This window comes from Pongo abelii, chromosome 11 (assembly GCF_028885655.2).
Source record: "Pongo abelii isolate AG06213 chromosome 11, NHGRI_mPonAbe1-v2.0_pri, whole genome shotgun sequence".
NCBI lineage: Eukaryota > Metazoa > Chordata > Mammalia > Primates > Hominidae > Pongo > Pongo abelii.
This window is the reverse complement of record NC_071996.2, coordinates 41,844,830-41,869,236: the sequence shown is the minus strand read 5'-3', so window position 1 is coordinate 41,869,236 and position 24,407 is coordinate 41,844,830. Positions and strand designations below refer to the sequence as shown.

The window sequence follows — 24,407 nt, the reverse complement described above, 5'->3', positions numbered from 1 at the left end:
TATAGTTTTACTGGCCAACTTACTTACTTTGCAAGAAATTACTTGGAAAGTCAAAATATAAAGACAATGTTGCTAATGAAATATAAATTAGTACAAGGGGTGTTAAGGTAAATGATTACAATGTTAAACCATGTCATGTCCAGTGAATACTTCAAAATTGGTATTGCCAAATTTGGCTTCTGTTGAAAATGTATTTTCTAGGATAACCAATATTATTCTGAGCAATTAACTTCCTAATTTCTTAATTAGTATCAACTGTCTCTTAAACATTCATTTTAACATGTTGCTAAGACAGACATTCATTATTGGTTATTTTATTTTTTATCTAAGATATTGCATGTCATCACAAGAAACATTTTAAAAATATGATAACTTATTTTTTCTTTTGTCTGGTTTATCACCAGCATTTGTAAGACCAGAGCTAGGGAATGGGCTACATCTGGGTACATATGCATGGTCTTAACGTAGCAAATGTTTAGCCTGTCCTGGCTCTCACATGATCAGAACATTGAGAATATTCACAGAAAATATGATAACTCTTTGAATGTTAGAAAAACAACTAAACATTTATTGATACAAGATAGGATACTAATGTCAGAAGAAATGCTTAATTCAATTGGTGGGAAAGAATATCAATAAAAATAATTATTTGGTATCACCTAAATTAAGATACATCAATTTCACTAATGCTTTGTGAAGAAGAGTTTATAACCAGGATAAGTTATAAACAAAAAAGACAATTTTTGTTCTTTAGATTCATGATAAAAACAATAACAATTACACTGAAGTGAATAATGTAAATGATATCTTTAAAACTGTCACTTAGAATTGTTCTGGCAATATGACAGTCTTGATGTTCTGAAAACTTATGCAGTATTAAACACCTAGGAATGCTGAATAAATTTTGACAACTGTATCTTTAAATGCATAGGAGAGCTCTCAAGAGGCTAAAGGAAAATCCAAAGAGGGCCAAAACAAAAAGAAAGCTGATACCAAAGTGATAAGCAAGAACTGAAGCCACATCTGTTCTAAGATATATGATGATACCAGAAATCCAAAACTGTGAGTATTAATCATCACCTGGAGAAAGGAGGAAAAGGTCATGGTGGACCGACAGAATCCTCACATACATCCAAAATGTTTAAGCTACTACATCTCCAGTACAAACATAGGCTAGAAATACACACACACACACACACACACACATGCACATACACACATGCCAGTAAAACAAACAAACAAATAAGACAGCAAATTTAAATAGGGTTGTTTTTTTTTTCCTGCTTTGGTTAAGACTTTGGGGAAAAATATACACAATCATTGGCTTAAATTAAAAAGAGTTAAGATTTTAATTAAGAATACTTATACAGTTTAGAAAGCCATAGCCAAAAAAAAAAACCACTCTAGTAATGACAGGTGAAAAAAGATATGTAGATATATAGATAGATGAAAAAAGAGATAGGAAAGAAAAGAAAAGAAAGGAGAAACAGAGAGAGAAAGAAAAAGAAAGCAAGCCAGCCTTAAAAGCGACTAGACAAAAAAGACAGAAAATACAGAAGAAAATGAAAATAATGACAGCAGATTTCTTTTGGGAGAAAAGACTATCCAGAAAACGGTAGAACAATATCTTTAAAGTATAAAAAGGGGAGACAAAATAAAACAAAACATGAAAAAATAAAAGAAACCTGTGGATCCAAAATTCTATACCTAATAAAATCATCCTTGAAAATCAAGATGAAATAGACTTTCAAAATATATATAAAATCTTAAATAATTCATCGCCATCAGATGTCTAAAACAAGCAAATATTAAGAAAGTCCTTCAGAGACAAGGAAAATGACACCAGATGGAAATCTGGATCCACAAAAGGATTAAGGAACACTGGAAATGGTAGGTATGTGGGTAAATATAAAAAAGTTTCTTTTTATTGTTATTTTAGTGCCTTTGAAAGATAACTGACAGTATAAATAATTTTTTACAGTATATTGTGGTGTTTATAACATATGTGAAATAAACTGTATGACAATAACACAAAGGCAGAGAGAGGAAAAATAGAAATATTTAGTTTTAGGTTCTTATATGTGAAATAGTATAATATCAACTGAAAATAGATTGTGTTGAATTAAATACGTATACTATAAACACTAAAGCAACCACTAATGTACAAAAATATTACTAGGAGAAATTAAGGAATACTAAAATTATTGGTGAGTTATGCCAGGTTCCTGAATCAAAAAATGTAATATTGTTAAGATGTCAATAGTCAAAATATACTGGAAAAAGAAGAAACAAATTAAAGAAGTTATACTCTCTGATTTCAAGACCTGCTATTATGAAACTGTGGTAATAAATATAGTGCTGCATTAAGAGATACAAAAATAGGTCAATAGAATAAAATTATATGACAAGAAGTAGACTCATGCATAAATAGTCAATTAATTGTTTAGCATTCAAGAAAAATGCTAAATCAATTCAGTAAAGAAAGGATAAACTTTTCAACAAATAATAAAACAATTAGATATTCACATACAGCAATAATAAAACAAATGTTTCATAACTTGTGCAATGCAAAAATTAACTCAAAATAAACCAAAGATCTAAATTTTAAAACTAAAGTAAAACTTCTGAAAGGTATCATATGAGAAAATTTTTGTAACTATAGATTAGGCAAGCATCTTCTTTTTGCACTATATGATTTCATTTATATAAAGTTCAACAACAACATAAACTAATTAAAGTTTATAGAAATCAGAATAGAGATTACCTCTAGGTAAGCAAGGATGAGAGTAGTAGCGGTGGCATGTATTGAAACGGAGTGCAAAAATATGTAAAGGGTGATGAGATGTTCTATGTCTTTTTTTAAAAAGGTTTTGTTATTGTGTAGAGTAGTTTTAGGTTCACAGCAAAATTGAGAGGAAGGTACAGAGATTTCTCATATACTTCCTGCCCCTACACATTCGTAGCCTCTCCCATTATGACCATCCTGCACCAAAGTGATACATCAGTTACAATTGATAAACCTACATTGACACATCATTATTACGCAAAGTCCATAGTTTATATGAAGGTTCACTCTTGCTGTTGTTTGTTCTATGAGTTTGGACAAATGTATAACTATACAAATCCATAATTATAGTATTATTGTGGTAGTTTCACAGCCCTAATAATCTTCCATACTCTGCCTATTCATCCTTCCCTCCTCTGTATGCCTTGGCAACCACAGATCATTTTACTGTCTCTATACATTTGCCTTTTCAACAATGTCATATAGTTGGAATTCTACAGTACGTAGCCTTTTTAGGTCACCTTATTTCATATAGTAGCAGGCATTTAAGTAATTGCCATGTCTTTTCATGGTTTGATAACCCATTTCTTTTATTATAGAATAATGTTCCATTTTCTGGATGTATCACAGATTATTTATCCATTGAACTAAATAGGGACATTGCAGTTCCTTCCAAGTTTTGGCAATTATGATTAATGATTATGTAAACACCTGTGCACATAAGATTTTTACTCTTTTGGGTAAATTCCAACTCCTTTGGAAGCATGATTGCTGAATCATATTATAAAAGTATGCTTAGTTATATTTAAAAAGAAAACAAAACATCAAACTGCCTTTCTAAGTGACTGTACCATTTTCCATTTCTAACAGTAATAAATTAGAGTCCTGTCATTTCACATCCTCATCAGCATTTGGTGTTGTCAGTGCTTTGAATTTGGCCATTCTAATAAGTATGTAGTGGTATCTCATTGTTTTAATTTGCATTTCCCTTATGATATTTGATGTGGAGCACGTTTTCATATGCTTATTTTCCATCTGCATATCTTGTTTGGTAAGGTCTGTTAAGTCTTTGGCCTATTTTTAAGGGGTTTTTTTTGTTTGTTTTCTTATTGTTGAAGTTTAAGTGCTCTTTGTATATTTTGAATAATAGTCCTTTATCAACTACATCTTTTTCAAATATTTTCCCCCAGTATGGGGCTTGTCTATTCACTCTCTTGAGAGCATTTCATGCATGGGAAATAAAATTAACTATAATTAAGTCCAACTTATCAATTATTTGTTTTTTTTTCTTAATTTTTTTCTTCTACTTTTAGGATCCAGAGGAACATATGCAGGTTTGTTACAAGGGTGAATTGTATGTTACTAGGGCTTGGTGTACAAGTGATCTCATCACACAGCTAGTAAGCATAGTACCCTATAGGTAGCCTTCCAACCCACACCCCCTTCCCATTCTCGCTTCTCAAGCAGTCCCCAGTGTATATTGTTTCCATCTTTGTGTCGATGTGTACTCAATGTTTAGCTCCCACTTGTGAGTGAGAACATGGTATTTGGTTTTCCATATCTGCATTAGTTTGCTTAGGATAATGGCCTCCAGCTGCATTCATATTTTTGCAAAGAAAATAATTTTGGTTTTTTTAATGGCTGCTTAGTGTGTGTGTGTGTGCGTGTGTGTGTGTGTGTGTATGTATGTATGTATATTTCACATTTTCTTTATTCAGTCCATCATTGATGGGTACTTCAGTTGAATCTCTTTTTGCTATTTTGAATAACGTTGCAATGAACGCATTAGTGCATGTGTCTTTTTGGTAGAACAATTTATTTTTCTTTGGGTATATATGCAGTAGTAAAATTGCTGGATAAAATGGTAATTTTTAAGTTCTTTGAGAAATCTTTAAAGTGCTTTCCACAGTGGCTAAGCTAATTTAAATTTCCACCAGCAGTGTACGTGTTCCTTTTCCTCTGTAATCTTGCCACCATCTGTTCCTGGTCTTTCATTTAAGTCTTTAATCCATCTTGAGTTAATTTTTGTATTTGGTGAAAGGAAGGGGTCCAGTTTCATTCTTCTGTATATGGCTAGCCAGTTATTCCAGCACCATGTTTTGAATAGGCAGTCCTTTCTCTATTGTTTGTTATTGTTGACTTTGTCAAAGATCAGGTGGTTGTAGAAGTACAGATTTATTTCTGGGTTCTCTATCCTGTTTCATTGATCTCTGTGTCTGTTTTTGTACCAGATTTATGCTGTTTTAGTTGCTGTAGCCCTGTAGTATAGTTTGAAGTCAGGTAGTGTGATATCTCTGGATTTGTTCTTTTTGCTCAGGATTGCTTTGGTTATTCTGGTTCTTTTTTGGTTCTATATGAATTTTAGAATAGCTTTTCTCAATTCTGTGAAAAATAATGTTGATAATTTGATTGGAATAGCATTGAATCTGTAAATTACTTTGGGCAGTATGACCATTTTAACAATATTGATTCTTTCCATCCGTGAGCATGAAATGTTCTTCCATTTGTTTTTGTCATCTGTTACTTCTTTCAGCAGTGTTTTGTAATTCTTACTGTAGAGGTCTTTCACCTCCTTGGTGAGCTGTATTTAAAGGTATTTTATTCTTTTTTTGGCTATTGTAAATGGGATTGAATTCTTGATTTGGCTATCAGCTTGGACATTTCTGATGTATAGAAATGCTACTGATTTTTGTACATTGACTTTGTTTCCTGAAACTTTACTGAAGTTGTTTTGCAGTTCTAGCAGCCTTTTGGTAGAGTCTATGGGGTTTTCTAGGTATAGAGTGTGCAAAGAGAGAGAGTTTGACTTTCTTCAGGGATTGTGCCTTTAATTTCATAAATGAAATCTCATTGCCAAACCCAAGGTCATCAAGATCTTCTCTTCCGTTATTTTGTAAGAGTTTTATAGTGTTGCATTTTACATTTAGGTTTATGATCCATTTTCAGTTAACTTTTGTGAAGAGCCTAAGTTTTGTGTCTAAATTCATTTTTTTCCTTGTGAATGTCCAGTTGTTCTCATACCATTTATTACAGAGAAAATTTTTTCTCCATTGTATTTTCTTTGCTCCTTTTTAAAAGACCAGTTGATTATATTTACGTGGATCTATTTCTGAGCTCTCTATTCTATTTGTAGATTTTTTTTGCCAATACCACACTGTTTCTCTTATTATAGTTTTATAGTAAATCTTAAACTTGAATAGTGTCAGTTCTTCAAATTTGTTGTTCTTCTTCAATATTGTTTCGGCTATTCTGGATCTTGTGCCTGTTTATATGAACTCTGGAATCAATTTGCTAATAGCTAAAAAAAATAATAACTGTTTGGCATTTTGATTGAGACTGCATTGGATCTGAAGGTCAAACTGGAAAGAAATGGCATCTTGACCATACTGGAGTTTTTGCCTTGTTCTCAATCTCAATAAAAAAGCAGCTATTTTCTCACACTTTAGAATTATGTTAGCTATAGTTATTTAAATAAATATTTTAGATCAAGTTGGTGAAGTTTCCCGGCATTGTATTTTGCAGGGAGATTTTTATCATAAATGGGTATTGGATTTTGTGAAATGCTTTTTCTGCATCTATTGATATAATCATGTGACTTTTCTTTTTCAGCCTGATTATGTGATGAATTATATTAATTTATTTTTAAAAGTTGAATTAGCTGTGCATTCCTGAGAAAATTCCCTCTTGGTTTTGGCATACAGTTGTTTTCATACAATGTTGGACTTTGTTTGCTAGTATTTCGTTGAGGATGTTTGCAACTATGCTTGTGAAAGTAATTAAACCCTTTAATTATTGTAATGCATTTGTCTGGTTTTAATACTAGCATGATGCTGGACTAATAGATGAGTTAAGAGGTATTCTCTTTGCTTCTATATTCTTAAAGAGATCCTTTTTTTTAATTGATAAATTTCTTCCTTGAATGTATGGTAGAATTCACCAGTGAACTTGTCTAGACCTAGTACTTTCTGTTTTGGAAGAGTGTTAGTAAGTTCAGGCTGCTATAACAAAATTATATAACCTGTGTAGCTTATAAACAAAAGGAACTTATCTTCCATAGGTGTAGAGAATGGAAAGTCTAAGACCAAGTTGCCAAAATTTTGGTGTCTGACGAGGGACATAGATAGCTTTTCATAGATAGCTTCTCCCTGTGTTCAATACACTGTGTGTATCGAAAGGGGAAAGACAGCTTTCTGGTGTTTCTTTTATAAGGGTACTGGTTCCATTAATGAAAGCACTACTCTCATAATCCAATCTTTGAATTAGCCCCATCTTTGAATACCATCACATTGATGATTAGATTTTCAACATATAAAATTTGGGGGGGACACAAACATTCAGATCATACCATTCTACTGCAGATCCACAACATTTATGTCCTTCTTGCTTGTAAAACACATCATTCCATCCCAATAACCTCAGAAGTCTTAACATGTTCCAACATCAACTCAAGTCTGAAGTCCAAAGTTACGTGAAAATACTGTCTAAACTAGATATGGGTGACACTCTCTAGTTGTGAGCTTATAAAATAAACAGGTTATGTTCTTCCAAAGTACAGTGTTGGTACAGGCTTAGGATATACATTCTGATTCCAAAAGGGAGCAAAAGGAAAGATGACAGAGGTAACAAGTCCCAAGCAAGTCTGAAATCAAACAGGGCAAACAAAATTAAATATTAAGGATCAAAAATAATCTTCTTTTACTCAGTGTCATGCTTTCTGGAAATACAGGATAGGGGATCCTAGCCTTGGCAGGATCCAGGCAGTCTTGTCCTTCAAAATCTAGATGGAGATAGCCACATCTCAACAGTTCATGCACTCTATGCTCTGGGGAAGATGAGATGGCACACACTGGACACTGCCAATGTTGAGTATTTGTGCCCTCTGGAGAGGTAGCCAACTCAGTCCACACTGCACCTGAAACCACTGGAGCCACACCTAGGGCAGCCAAGGAGCACTGTGCTAAAATTCATGGAGCAAAGCCTTGAAATGGCTTCGGCCTCCAGTTCCTTGCACTCTGGACCTATGATGGGAGGTGGTAACTCCAGTAATTTACAAAATGCCCACAGGATTATTCCTCTATTGTCTAGATGAGTAGGCCCTGGCTTCTGTTGAAATAGCAAATTCAGACTAATCTTATGAAAATCACTTGTCTCTACCTCTATTCTCTCCTGAACTTATTTTATCATTCCTTGCAACATGAGTAGGCTGAGAATTTTCCAAATTTTTAAGTCCTGCTTCCTTTTTGATTAAAAGTTTGGCCTTTAATCATTTCTCTTTTCTTACATTTTATTATAAGAATTGAAAAGGGCCCAGGACACACTTTAAGCACTTTGCTTAGAAATTTGTTCAGCCAAATACCCAATTCATTGCTCATACCTTTTGCCTTCCACAAAACACAATTCAGCCAAGGTTTTTGTCAGTTTATAACAAGGATTGCCTTTTCTCCAATTTCCAATAACATACTCTTTATTTCTGTCTGTAGGGATTTTTTCCCAATATTTACTGTGAGAACCTGAGTAAACTCCTGGGGGGTAAACTCATGAAAGTGTGGGGTCCCCCTATGACTACGTCCCTCTGGAGTTTTTAATTCTCATACTTGTCCACACCTAGCACCAGCAATGTCAAATACAGTTTAGGTTTTATTACCTTGACACTGGTTCCCATGGAATTTTTTGCTCTGATATGTTGTGATTCCCTATATCCCCCTGTCAGTTTCTCCAATTTTAGGGACAGTGGTTTGCCCTGTGATCTGACTTCTCTTACAGATCTAACAATTTTTTATTTTTCAGTTTGTTCAGCTTTTTGCTTACTATTAGGATGGAATGGTGACTTTTAAGCTCTTTATTTACAGAACCCAAGATTTTTTAGATATGACACCAAAAACATGATCCACAAAAGAAAAAAATGTAAATTAGACTTCATCAAAATTAATACTTTTTAATCTTCAAAAGTTTTTGCTAAGATAATTAAATGTAAAGACATAGGATGGAAAAAAATAAGCATTTGTAAATAATATTTTTGATGAAGTACTTATATCAAGAGTATATAAAAATGTCCTCAAACCCAATAGGGAAGCAAACAACCCACAAAAGGTCTGCAATGTATTGGTGCACTTTACCGAAGAAGATACACAGACATAAGCATGTGAAAAGATGTGTAGTTAAATCAGTCATTATGGAAATATCAATACATATCTTTTAGAATGTCTCACAGAGTGTTTGCTAGTCAGAATGTAAAATGACACAAGCTTTTGGAAAACTATTGTATTTTCTTTTTTTTAATTTTTAATTTTGGGTTTGGGGGTACATGTGGAGGTTTGTTACATAGATAAACACATGCCATGGGGGTTTGTTGTACACATTATTATATCACCCCGGTATTGAGCTCAGTACCCATTAGTTATCTTTTTTGCTCCTCTCCCTCCTTCTACCCTCCCCATTCCAAGTGGACCCCAGTGTCTGTTGCTTTCTTCTTTGTGTGCATAAGTTCTTATCACTTAGCTTCCACTTTATGTTAGAACATGTGATACTTGGTTTTCTGTTCCTCTATTAATTTGCTAAGGGTGATAGCCTCTGGCTCCATCCATGTTCCCATAAAAGACACAATCTCATTCTTTTATGGCTGTATAATACTACATGGTTTGTATGTACCACATTGTCTTTATCCAGACTGGCATTGATGGGCATTTAGGTTGATTCCATGTCCTTCCACTGATGGGCATTTTGGTTGATTCCATATTGTGAACAGTGCTACAGTGAACATTCACATTTTTGCTTCTTTATGGTAGAATACTTTATGTTCCTCTGGGTATATACCCAGTAATGGGATTGCTGGGTCGAATGGTAGTTTGCTTTTAGCACTTTGAGGAATCGCCATACTGTCTTCCATAATAGCTGAAATAATTTACACTCCCAGCAACAGTGTATAAGGGTTCCCTTTTCTCTGCAACCTTGCCAGCATCTGTAATTTTTTGACTTTTTAAATTATAGTCATACTGACTGGTGTGAGATAGGTATCTCATTGTGGGTTTGATTAGCATTTCTCTAATGATCAGTGATATTGAGCTTTTCTTCCTGTGATTGTTGGCCCCATGTATTTCTTCTTTTGAGAAGCATCTGTTCATGTCCTTTGACCACTTTTTTATGAGTTGTTTTTCTCTTGTAAATTTGTTTAAGTTCCTGATAGATGCTGGATATTAGACCTTTGTCAGATGCATGGTTTGCAAATATTTTCTCTAATTCTGTAGGTTGTTTGTGTACTCCGTTGATAGTTTCTTTTGATATGCAAAGGTTATTTAGTTTAATTAGATCCCATTTGTCAATGTTTTCTTTTGTTGTAATTGTTTTTGGTGTCTTTGTCATGAAATCTTTGCCTATTCCTATGTCCAGGATGGTACTGCCTGGGTTGTCTTCCAGGGTTTTTATAGTTTTGGGTTTTAAGTTTAAGTCTTTAATCCATCTTGTGTTGATTTTTGTATATGGCATAAGGAAGGGATCCAGCTTCAATCTTCTGCATATGGCTATCCAATTTTTCTAACACCATTTATTGAATAGGCAGTATTTTTCCCATTGTTTGTCTTTGTCAGCTTTGTCAAAGATCAGATAGTTGTGTACGTGCAGTCTTATTCCTGGGCTCTCTATTCTGTTCCATTGGTCTATATTTCTGTTTTTGTACCAGTACCGTGCTATTTTAGTCACATTAGCCTTATAATATAAAGTCAGTTAGTGTGATGCCTCCAGCTTTGTTCTTTTTGCTTAGGATTGCCTTGGCTGTTCAGGCTTGCTTTTGAATCCATATAAATTTTAAAGTAATTTTTTCTAGTTCTGTAAAGAATTTTGTTGGTAGTTTCATAGGAATAGCATTGAATCTGTAATTGCTTTGGGAAGTATAGCCACTTTCCTATCCATAAACATGGAATGTTTTTTCACTTGTTTGTGTCTTCTCTTATTTCTTTGAGCTGTGTTTTATAGTTCTCATTGTAGAGATCTTTCACCTCCCTGGTTAGCTGCATTACTAGGCGTGTGTGTGTGTGTGTGTGTGTGTGTGTGTGTGCATGTGTGTCAATTATGAGTGGGATTGCCTTTCAGATTTGGCTCTTGGTTTGGTTGTTTTTGGTGTATAGGAATGCCAGTAATTTTTGTACATTGATTTTGTACCCAACAACTTTACTGAAGTTATTAGCTAAAAGAGGTTTTTGGCTGAGACTATGGGGTTTTCTAGATATAGAATCATGTCATCTGCAAACAGAGATAGTTTGACTTCCTCCCATCCTATCTGGATGTCCTTTATTTTTTTTCTCTTGCCTGATTGCTATGGCTAGGACTTCCAATACTTTGTTGAATAGAAGTTGCTAGAGAGGGAATCCTTGTCTTGGGCTGGTTTTCAAGGGGAATGCTTCCAGCTTTTACCCGTTTAGTATAATGTTGGCTGTGGGTTTGTCATAAGTGGTTCTTATTATTTTGAGGTATATTCCTTTAATACATAGCTTATTGAGAGTTTTTAACATAAAGGGATATTGAATTTTATCAAAAGCCTTTTCTGCGTCTATTGAGATGATCATGTGGTTTTTGTCTCTAGTTCCGTTCATGTGATAGGTCGCATCTATTTATTTTCATATGTTGAACCAAACTTGCATCACAGGATATCAAGCCTGCTTGATCATGGTGGATTCACTCTTTATGTACTGATAAATATGGTTTACAAGTATTTTGTGGAGGATTTTTGCATTGATGTTCCTCAAGAATATTGGCCTGAAGTTTTTGTTGTTGTTGTTGTTGTTGTTGTATCTCTGCCGGGTTTTGGTATTAAGATGATGCTGGCCTCAGAGAATGAGTTGAAGGACTCAGAGAAGTCCCTCCTCCTCAATTTTTTGAAATAGCTTTCATGGAATGGTACCAACTCTTCTTTGTACATCTGTTAGAATTTGACTGTGAATCCTTTAGGTCCTGGGCTTTTTTGTTGGTAGGCTATTTATTACTGATTCAATTTCAAAGCTCAGTATTGGTCTGTTCAGGGAATCAATTTCTTCCTGGCTTAGTCTTGGGAGGGTGTATGTGTCCAGGAATTTATCCATCTCTTCCAGGTTTTCTAGTTTGTGTGTCTAGAAGTGTTCGTAGTAGTTTCTGATGGTTGTTTTTATTTCTCTGCAGTGAGTAGTAACATTTCCTTTGTCATTTCTAATTGTGTTCATTTGGATCTTATCTGTTTCCTTCTTAATTAGTCTAGCCAGTGGCCTATTTTATTAATTTTTTCAAAAAACCAACACCTGGATTTTTTGATCGTTTGAATGTTTTTTTGTGTCTCATTTTTCTTCAGTTCAGCTCTGACTTTTTTTATTTCTCATCTTCTGCTAGCTTTGGGGTTGATTTGTTCTTGCTTCTCTAATTCTATCAGTTGTGAAGTTAGGTTGTTAATTTGCCATCTTTCTAACTTTTTATGTGGGCATTTAGTGCTATGAATTTTCCTCTTAACACTGCCTTAGCTATGTTCCAGAGATTCTGTTATGTTGTATTGTTGTTCTCATTAGTTTCAGTTAATTTCTTGATTTCTGCCTTAATTTCATTATTTACCAAAAAGTAATTCAGAGCATGTTGTTTAATTTCCATGTAAATATATAGTTTTGAGCAATTTTCATTGTGTTGATGTCCATTTTTATTGTGCCTTGGTCCAAGAGTGTATTTGGCATGATTTCAGTTCTTTTACATTTGTTGAAGATGATTTTATGCCCAATTATGTGGTTGATTTTAGGGTATGTGCCATGTGGCAATAAGAACAATGTACATTCTGTTGTTTTTAGGTGGAGACTTCTGTAAAGGTCTATCAAATCCATTTGATCCAATGCTGAGTTTAGGTCCTGAATATTTGTTAATTTTCTGCCTCAGTGATCTGCCTAATACTGTCAATGAAGTGTTGAAGTTTCCCACTAATATTCTGTGGGAGTCGATGTCTCTTTCTAGGTCTCTAAGAACTTGCTTTATGAATCTGGGTGCTCCTGTGTTGGGTACATATATATTTAGGATAGTTAGGTCTTGTTGAATTAAACCCTTTACCATTATGCAATGCTCTTCATTGTCTTTTTTGATCATTGTTCTTTTGAAATCCATTTTGTGTGAAATTAGGATTGAAACCCCTGCATTTTTCTGTCTTCCATTTGTTTGGTAGATTTTTTTTCATCCTTTTATTTTGAGCCTATGAGTGTCATTGTATGAATGATGGGTCTCTTGAAGACAGCATACCATTGGTTCTTGCTTTTTATCCAGTTTGCCACTCTGTGCCTTTTAAGTGGGGGCATTGAGCCCATTTACATTCAAGGTTAGTATCGATATGTGTGGATTTGATCCTGTCATTATGCTGTTAGCTGGTTATTATGTTGGCTTGTTTGTGTGGTTGCTTTACAGTGACACTGGTCTGTGTGTCTAAGTGTGTTTTTGTATTATATGGTAGCAGTATTTCCTTTCTATATTTAGTATTCCTTTCAAGTCCTCTTGTAAGGCAGGTCTGGTGGTAATGAAGTCTATCAACTTTTGCTTACAATAGTAAGCAACTTTTGCTTTACAATAGTAAAGTTTTGGCTTTGTGACTTGATTTAGCCAACAGAATATGGTTGAATCAACATTGTGCTAGGTCCAATCTAGGCTTTATAAAAGCATTACAACATTTCTGCTCACACTCTTGGACCTCCTACTTCCATGAGGCAAACAAGCCCAAGCTAACATGCTAGAGGATGAGAGACCAAAGCTTGTTTCATCCATAGCTATAATAAAGCACCCAGCCTAAAGACCCTCCAATTGGTTGCAGACACTTGAACACACCTAGCTAACATCACCCAAGCCCAGCTCATACAAGAAGGACCAACCACCTGAACACAGACCTAAGTGCTGATGTACAGAACCATAAGCTGAATAAATTATTATTCCAAGTTCAGAGTAGTTTGATAAATAGTAAAAGCTAACTGATACATATGTAAAGAAGTTATACAGAATATAACACAGACTTGCAGAGAGAGAATATAAGATTGGCTGTGAGACTTCAAAGACAGCATGCAAAGATCTAATGCTCACTTTGAAATTCTTAAAGAAAACAATAGAATAAGGAAGAGATATTTGAAAAGATAATAATGCTTGTGGTGGGTTAAGTAGTGGCCCACCCGTACCCCAAAGATAATTTCATCAAGAATCTCAAAATGTTACATCATCTGGAATAAAGATTTAATTCACAGATACAATTAAAATAAGGATCTGAAAATGAAATCATACTGGATTAGGACGGGCCATAAAGCTAATCATCACTGTTTTTGTAAGAGACTAAAATGAGAAGACACAGAGAGGAAGGTTACATGAAGACAGAGGCAGAGATTATAGTGATATATTGATAAGCCAAGGAGTGTTAAGAATTGCTAGGTTCCACCACATCCTAGGAGAGGGACATGGAATGACTCTTCCCTCCAAGCCTCCAGGGGGAACCAACCCTGCTGACACCTTGATTTTGGACTTATGACCTCCAGAACTATGAGATAATACATTTCTGTTGTTTTAAATTACCCACTTTGTGGTAGTTTGTCATGGCATTCCTAGAAAACTAATACCCTGGTTAAGGAGTTTTAAAAACTAATGAGGAATATGAATTCTCAGTTTCAAAATTCTAACACATATTGAAAGAGTGAAAAGGAAAAGACAACTATACCTACACAAACTGGTTAACTCACCATCAAAGATAAGGTTATATGATAAAAAGTCTCCTAGCCACCCAATTCTCTTCCTCCCTGACACAACTACTCTTATCATTTTGTTTGCATGTATGTATCCCCTGCCCTAGGTTTTGTATTTGGTACAAAATTTAATATTTTTAAAGATACATTTCAGTATCAATTGTTCAAATTAAAAGTATGTAAATTTTCTCCAGATTGAGAATAGTCTTAGTTCTCAGGGGATATTCATCTGTTTTTGTCTCTTAGGGTAAAGTGGGGGTATCTAGGCATTCTATATTGTGGTTAATTTTGGTGAACTTTCTTTTACCAACCTAAATATCCATAATTGGCTATTTTGGTTTAGGGGTGACAAAGTAACAATCCTCAGACAGCATTTATTAGAGGTGAGTTTGGTTTGGCTGGCATTGTGATATTTATTTATGTTTTTATTTTACATTAAAGTAAAATATTAATTTAAAATTCATTAGGCTGGGCTTGGGTTTTCTGGTTGTTTCACAGACCTCCATTGTCTAATTTAGACACTTAGGTTACCTGCTTGGTCTCTTCTAAGCATTTACATTTTCTGTAACTTATTATAACAATAACTTATTAATTCAGTAACAGAATAATACCACACTGTTATAAGTGATATTGGGATAAACTTTTATAAGAAAGAAGCATGGTCTTGATAAATGGTTTAGTGAGAATAAAAAGGATATGCTACTTGATGCTATAAGAATATTTAACTAATAATACATAAGGAAAAAAACATCTAGGAGAAACTTTACCAAAATGTTGGCAACAGTTGTTTCTAGGACAAGATTGTAAATATTGCACTTTTTTTTTGCTTATGTAAATGTTCCAATTTTTATATAATAAAAATATATTACTAACATCATAAACTATTGTAAAAGTTAGAGGGAAAGAAGAAAACCATCTTTTTTTTTTCTCTATTGGACTTTGAACTGTATTTATTGTTATTTAATTACATTCCATTTTCTGTTAGGAACAACACATTGATAATTAAAATGACCAATTTTTTAAAAACCTATAAACTAAAATACAATACTACTTGTATCGTAGAACAATGATCCCCAGCCTTTTTGGCACCAGGAACCAGTTTTGTGGAAGACAATTTTTCCACAGAGCAGCATGATAAGGGGATGGTTTCAGAATGACTAAAGTGCATTACATTTACTGTGTGCTTTACTTCTATTGTTATTACATTGTAATATACAGTGAAATAATTATACAACTCACTATAATATAGAATCAGTGGGAGCCCTGAGTTTGTTTTCCTGCAACTAGATGGTCCCGTCTGGGAATGATGGGAGGCAGTGATAAGTTCTCATGAGGAGCGCAAAACCTAGATCCCTTACATACGCAGTTCACAATAGGGTTTGCATTCCTATGAGAATCTAATGCTGCTGCTGATCTGACAGGTGGTGAAACTCAGGCTGCAATGCAAGTGGTGGGGAACAGCTGTAAATACAGATGAAGCTTCACTCGCTCACGTGCTGCTCACCTCCTGCTGTGTGGCCTGGTTAGTAGAGACCCCTGTTGTAGAGGACCAATACATTGACCAATACAAAACTTTCAACACCTTCTCTTTTCTTTCCAGCTTAAGGGATTTATTACAAATACAAATGGTCAAGAAAGATTAGAACTCTACAATGTTTTGAATCCCTACTTAATCATACACTTCCATTATGATTTTGGTAAAATTTGTAATCCCTTCATCTTTGTTTTCTTATCTGCAAAATCTACAGTTGTTTCAAAAAGGTTAAAAAGATAGTGTTGAGAAAGTGTCAGGTATGTTGTAGATGCTCAATAAAGTATGTATAACTTTCCTTCAGACTGAATTTTTCCTTTTCAATTGATATCAAATGAAGAAAATCTGAGTGTTATAAGACAGCAAAACTATGTTTCTTTAGTTTCTCTGGCTTTTTAAAAAGGGGTTATACTTCTTTGTGATAGATTAAGTCAGTTTTTAAATAATCACAATGACATGGATATATATATTGCAATTGTTACATTTTTTTCTATATATTTTTATATTTCCAATGGTTGGAGACCGCATTTCTATTTTTCTGCACTCCTATTTACTTTATACACATTAACATATGGGTAATTTTTACACACACAATATACATCATATTGATGTAGCATGCAGGTAGCTCTCTAGGGTAACACTTTCTAGCTTTCCCTTCCCCTCTGTTCTTTGTATACATAGTCACACAAAGATATTCATGTACAATAAAGCAAAAAGTTTGTAACAATGTAAAACATTGATTTACCATTTCACTAGCTCTATATGACTGTTCTTTTCTTCCCTTCTTCAGTTTTAGAATCTCATACTCATTGCAAGGCATTAATATTTCGAGTCACACTCTTAGAAATAATCCAAATGTCACATTCATTTACATGTACAATCTGGTTATTAGAATTCATATATATCCAGTTTTTAATGCTTAAATTGAATCACTTCTCACAAAAAAAATGCCCCAATACATACTTTGTAAAAATTTCACCCATCATTTTATACTAATTTGATTCATGCCAGTTTTGATCTTCTGTGATTTGTGCATTGTTGCATTTGGGCATTTCATTGTTCAAAGGGCTAAACTTTTAGTTCCTGTTACATGCTCAACAAACTTATCACTTGATAAAGGAAAAGGTACCGTAAACAAAACCCTGGAAGTAATTGATATCCTACAAAGCCTTCTATTTTATATCTACCCTACTAGGTAAGTACCAGAACCAAGAAGAAAGAAACCATCAATATGCCCTCCTAAATAAATAAAACTACATAATTGTTTTAATGGTTCCTCACAAAGAGTAATTGAGATTTAGTATCACATTATGGTTTGAACTTTTATTGACTTTCTCCCGGCATAAACCAGTGGAGATGTTTATTTATAATGTTCAAATATGCTTCTTTTTTTTTCTTTTCTTTTCAATTTTACTTTGGGCACTGATTTTGTTATTACAGGCAATATGTTGTAGCATTTATGTTATTCAAACAATTTTGGCTTTAATAAATAAATCTATAATCTGTCACTCTTTCTATACAAAACCTAAAATAATTTTATTCCTCTGATTTGAAAATCCTAGCAGCCTTATGTCTTATTTATATGGTATTGACAGAGGCCATTCCCTTCCTGGAGCCCTGGGCATCTATAAATTATAGTAAGCACAGAGTTGGGTAATGAGATACGCTGATAAAAGTCATGTTAATAGAAAACTGAGAACATTTCACTCCGAAAATCAGGTTGAACATTTATATTAAAAGAAGCAATAAACACTTTATTAAATCTATAAATGTATTTAACTATATTTTCTCTTGAATTTTTACTCTCGCTTCTTTATTTTATTGCAATGCCTTTTTCTTACTCAAATGCTGAAATGCAAGATCCTGGTCAGGACAAAACTTTCAGTACTTTCTCCTTTCTTTTAGGCTTAAGAGACTTATTATAAATGCAAGTGGTCAATAAATATCAGAACTCAGTAATATCACTGTGAATCCCTACTTAACCATAAACTTGCATGGTTACTTTGGTAAAATTTTTATTATCTCTTCATCTTAGCTTCCTCATCTTCAAAATAAAGTTTAGAGTCACTTCAAAAAGGGCTAAAAAGATAGTGTTGCGAAAATGTCAATTGTATTGTAGATGCTTAATAAGGTATTATGACTTTCCTCTAGATTGATTAATTTCAAGTTGATTAGGCTTTTTGAGGACATTGTAAAGATTGATTTCTACCTAAACAATACTATCAGTCCAGTTGTCCATTTATTTCAGACATTTGGGTGTCTAATCCCCTCTGAAACTCACCACTTATTGCTTGACTTAACGTATCAATCCTTTTCTTCTACTAGAGTCTATGTTTTGCTCTTTAAACTGTGAAGATTGCCAGGTTAGCAACTGTGTCTTCCTTGTTCACTATTGCTACTTTGAGGTCTATCAATAATGCCTGAAACAGAGTTGATGCTCCAAATAATCTTTATTGAGTGAATTCAATGGTGAATTTCTTCTCTCTCCACCTCTCTCTCTCTCTCTACCTCTATCTCTGTCTCTATCTCTTCTCCCTCTCCTCTACTACTTTTCCCATTCAAGTTAGGCATCCATCATAAGTACTTTAGTAACACGCTATAACACTTCTGTGGCACATGCCATATGTCTACTAGATTATAATCTTAAAGCAGCAATTGGCCTTTGCAGTGTTTGCAGGTTGAGCCCATTTGCAGTATTAAACATATGACAGACTTTCATAACTCAGCTATTGAGTGAATAGGAAAGTAAACAAAAGAATAATCCATTCGTTACTAAAAGTTTAGTATTCAAAGAAGTTTAGGCACTAAAGAAAAAATAGAACAAGTTTGACAATGACTAGTGATGGGGTGGGTGATTGTGCCATCCTGTCATCCATCCATCTACTCATCCATTCATCAATTTATCAACTAGCAAGCAGGTATTTAGAATTTGTTTATGACATCAGCACTAGGCTTTGGGAGATAGAAATAAAGTGTATAAAATATATGAGAAGTGGTTCCTAACCTTAAATTGTTCACAAATGCAAATAATATACAAATATAAACAAATGCAAATAACATACAAATATAAACAAATGCAAATAATATACAAATATAAACAAATGCAAATAATACTACATCATTTATCTGGAATTTTGAGGATTCCGGACCAGCATTAAGTGGGTAATAAAATGTCATATCAGATTTGTACTTCAGTCCACGGGCTTGCAGTAATGAAATACTCCTGATTGTAGTTATTTGAAATTATAACTCAACTGTCTAATGTATAAGCTAAGCTCATTGGTTTTAGCACCAGTGAGAATTCATGTACTTATTGCACATATAAGATAACATATTTAGAAATAAAAAATATAAGCAAGTAAATGAGATTTCTGGTAAATAACGTACTAAATTTACTATATTAATAAATAATTGCTACTCATTTGTTTCAGCAATGCTATCCATTCAAAATGTGCCAGGTCAGTTATGACTCCAATCCCAAATGTCATTCTTCTGTCAAAATATGGCAGTCACTGGTGTTAGATGTTTCTTCCCAGAACAAATTATTTCCGGCAATGAAAGCCCATCTGTTTATCCAATTTGTGGATGTGCTCTGCTTACATTATCATTTGCCCAACTAGCCTTGAAATGAAATATCTCATGTGACAAAATATTATAGGCCCTGCCATGACATCATTTCTCTACATAGCTATTGGAGGAGAGCAATTTCTCTAGCTTGGGGAATGAAATACTCTGAAGCTAACAAACAATTCGCTCTCCAATAATAGGTGCCAACTCTGCTGAAATACTGTGTCAGGTACCGCTGGGGATGGCAAAGGTTAATTACACCACCTGAGCCCTCATGACGATTACAATTTTCTGGGAGCCAGAGCAGTCTATTGTAGTATATTTATTATTTTAATTGATTTTTTAAAGACATTCTCTTTGAAATAAAACAATAAAATTCAAGGTCATTGGAATTTAAAAAAAATGCTAAATATAGAGAAGATTCATGTACATTACACATAAAAATAAAAAGCTGTAAATACAGTCATGCTTCACATAACAACCTTTTAGTCAACAACAAATATTATATTTGTTAATAATAATAAATGACTATTTCTAGTTTATGTATTTACTATACTTTTATATGTATACTACACTTTATATGATTATGTATATACTATACTTTTTAGTGTTATTTTACAGCCTACTCATTTTACTTATTTGAAAACAAAGTTAACTGTAAAACAACCTCAGGTCTGTCCTTCAACAGGTGTTCCAGAAGAAGGCATTGTTAGCATAGGAGAAAACAGCTCCACGGTGCTACTGTCCCTGAAGACCTAGCGGGACAAGATGTGGAAGTGGAAGACAGTCATACTGATGATCCTGACCCTGGGTAGGCCTAGGCTAATGTGTGTATTTGTGTCGTAGTTTTTTACAAAAACATTTAAAAAGTTAAAAAATAGTGTTTAAAATAGGAAAAAGCTTACAGAATAAAGATACTTTAAAAGAAAATATTTGTATACATCTAAACAATGTGTTAGTGTTTTAAGCTAAGCGTTACTGCAAAGAATCAAAAAGTTTTTTTTAAATTAAAAAGTTTATAAAGCAAAAATGTTACCATATGCCAAGATTAATTTATTATTGAAAGAATCTTTTAAATAAATTCAATGTAGCCTAAGTGTACAGTGTTTATAAAGTGTGCAGTACCAAACAATATTGTCCTAGGACTTCACATTCACTCACCACTCACTCACAGGCTCACCCAGAGCAAATTTCAGTTGTGCAAGTTTCCTTCCTGGTGACAGTCCTATACAGGTATGTCATTGTTTATATTTTATGCTTTATTTTTACTATAGCTTTTCTATGTTTAGATACACAAATGCTTACCGTTGTGTTACAATTGCCTACAGTGTTCAGTACAGTAACATGCTGTACAGACTTGTAGCCTAGAAACAATAGACTATACCATATAGACTGGGTGTATAGTAGGCTGTACTATCTAGGTTTGTGAATGTTCTCACAATGCTTAGCAATGCATTTATCAGAATGTATCTCCCTTGCTTAGCAATGCATGACTATATACTAATTAATCAATCATAATGATAAGTCTCACACAATGGAGCCTTTGAAGTCATGTCTGTGAAGACAGTAACATAGAACATTTTACTTTTTACTTACATATATCCCTCCCAAAAAAAATTCTCAAATGTAACAAATTGGAAAGGAGATTGAGAAAAAAATCACATTGTCTGAAGTGACAGAACTGTAAACACAGGAATTATTTTTTATTTCTTTTCTTCTGTGTTCTTTAAATTTTTAAAAACACTTCATATCATGAAAAATCAAAATATATCCCACATAAATTTAGGCATGCCCTTCTTGCCCTTCTGACTTACTTACTTAACCTGTACATAACCCGGGGCCCAAAGCCTCCAGATTGGCAGAAATGTTGTTTTTTTTTAAAATAGGTTTATAGATGGAAATTTTTGTGCAGGACCCCTTAAATAAAGACAGTATTTTCGAGTACTTTATATTTCACCAAATGCTTTCAGAAATACTATGTCATTATCTTTTCACCAAATAACCCTGGACAATAGACATTATTCTTATTTTAGATCAGGATATTCTAACTCAGGTTAAATGGCTTGCCCCAAATCGAGGATTTAGTAAACATCAGAACTGAGCTTCAAATCCCCCCCATTTCATAACTCTGGGTCTAAGGTGTTTATTCTGCACATATTGTCTCTCACTACAATAATAGCCTCTGACTTCACTTGTATGTTGGGACAAGTTATTTCAAAAAAAGGAACATTTTAAACATTGGTTTCCAAGCATTTTTTTTTTTTTTTTTTTTGCCCACGGTTATACATAAGCAATTTGTTTTGCCTTTAAAAATAAAAGCCCATTTGACATTTTATTTAAAATAATGCATCCAATGTTCAATATAAACCAAAATGTATCTGCGGTGGTTATTTCTAGGTCTCAAATGCCTCTCATCATCCCTTCTAGGTCATAATTCATAATGCTTTTCTCTGTCACCCCACACACACAAAAAAAAAACAGGATGAAATGCAATGTAGCCTAAGTGTACAGAGTTTATAAAGTGTACAATAATGTGAGAAAATGTTTTCATGAGTGATCTTAATGTCCAGGCTAATACAAGACATGTACAGGCTGGGCGCAGTGGCTCACGCCTATAATCTTAGCACTTTGGGAGGCCGAGGTGGGCAGATCACAAGATCAGGAGATGGAGACCATCCTGGCTAACAAGGTGAAACCCCAGAACCCAGGAGGCGGAGCTTGCAGTGAGCCGAAATCGCACCACTGCATTCTAGCCTGGGCAACAGAGCAAGACTCGGTCTCAAAAAAAAAAAAAAAAAAAAAGACATGTATGATAACCACAATCCCCCACATCCAGTCTAAAAGAGAAATAACCTTCCAATAAATTTATATAAGGCATTTATTTTGAGACCTGCCAATAACTTCTGCCTCTGTGTCACCTCATGCCTGTGCCACAGAGGACAAAAGAGTAAATTAATTTTATATCATCTAAATAAGATAACTTTAATCAAGAGTATTTGTTCAATGACCAATATGTGGATAATTTTCTAACTTTGATTTTTCAGAGCTGTCTCTAGACTAATGGGTAGCAAACTCGTCTTAAAACAAAAGACCTGAATGTCACATAGAGTTATGGAAACAAGAAATCACAAGCACTAATAGGACCCCTTCTTCAAGTCTTAGTATAATAAAATATTAATAATACTGCATAGCAATGGAAGAAATTATATATTTTTAAAAAGCTGTTTGGTGCCACTACATGTTTCTGGTCTCCATCTAGTGTGTATCTTTTAAGCCATGGCCAAGCCCTCCAATTGTTTTGGCCAACATGTTCTCCAACGTCTTTTCATCACTGCCCTTAACTCTGTGCCCTCAGGCTCATCATATTCAGCAGACAGAAATGCAATCAGGTATCATCTTTCTCAAATACAAAGCTTCTCTTACACAACTATGCAACCACATATTTGTTTTTATTTCTGTCTTTGTAATATTTTTCTTCATTCTCAGATGTAGTGTCCCTTCTATTCAAAGGCATTCTACTCTCTCTTCCTTGTACTTATCCACTTCCTAGGTCCTAGTTTAGATTTACATTTCTCTGTTTCTGTATACCCCTGAGCCTAAATCCTCCTCCAATAATCAAATATTTTTCTTGTATTTCTCATCTGACTTCAAAACATGAGCTATTCTCATTGTTACCACTTTCTGACCTCACGTTCATTCTTAATCTATTGAATTCCAGCCTCGTCCCCTGACTCTACTAATATTATCTCTCACTAAAATCAAAAAGAGGGTCCAAATTTTTAAATCTGGTGGATATTTCTAAGTCTTTATTATACTAAATCTTTGCATTCAATTTGCCTTAATTATTTCTTTCTGTTTAGAATGTCATACTACTCTCTTCTTACCAATGTTCAACCAAAACAGCATGGTACTGGTAGAAAAACAGGCAAGTAGACGAATGAACAGAATAGAGAACCCAGAAATGAGACCATACACCTATAAGAATCTGATCTTTGCCAAACCTGAAACAAAAACAAAAACAAAAACAAAAACAAGCAATGGGGAAAGGATTCCCTACTCAATAAATAGTGCTGGGATAACTGGCTAGCCATGCTGAAGATTGAAACAGGACCCCTTCTTTATACTATATACAAAAATTAACTCGAGATGACGTAAAGACTTAAATGTATAACCCCAAACTATAAAAATCCTGGAAGACAACCTAGGCAATACCCTTCAGGCACAGACAAAGATTTCATAACAAAGATGCCAAAAGCAATTGCAGCAAAAACAAACATCGACAAATGGGGATCTAATTAAACTACAGAGCTTCTGCAGAGCAAAAGAAACTATCAACAGAATGATCAGACAACTTAGAGAATGGGAGAAAATTTTTCCAAACTATGCATCTGACAAAAGTCTAATATTTAGCATATATATCAGGAACTTAAACAAATTTACAAGAAAAAAACAATCCCATAAAAAAGTGGGAAAAGGACATGAACACTTTTCAAAGGAAGAAATACATGTGGCCAACAATCATATGAAAACAAGCTCAACATCACTGATCATTACAGACCTGCAAATCAAAATCACAATGAGATATCATTTCATACCAGTCAGAATGTCTATTACTAAAAAGTCAAAAAATAACAGATGCTGTTATTTTATACTTGAACACCTATACACTGTTGGGGGGGTGGTAAATTAGTTCAACCACTGTGGAAGACTGTATGATGATTCCTCAAAGACCTAAAAACAGAATTACCATTTGATCCAGCAATCCCATTATTGAGTACACCGGGATATATAAGCATTCTACATAAAGACACATGCACAT

General features: G+C 34.0%; 1 non-coding gene across 1 annotated transcript; it reads right to left on the bottom strand.

Moving 5' to 3' along the window:
* Nucleotides 1-392: 392 nt before the first annotated feature.
* On the bottom strand, nt 393-524 carry LOC112132466 (small nucleolar RNA SNORA72). The gene has a single exon (XR_002914232.3). It is a non-coding gene; the product is annotated as a small nucleolar RNA SNORA72 (small nucleolar RNA).
* Nucleotides 525-24,407: the final 23,883 nt, after the last annotated feature.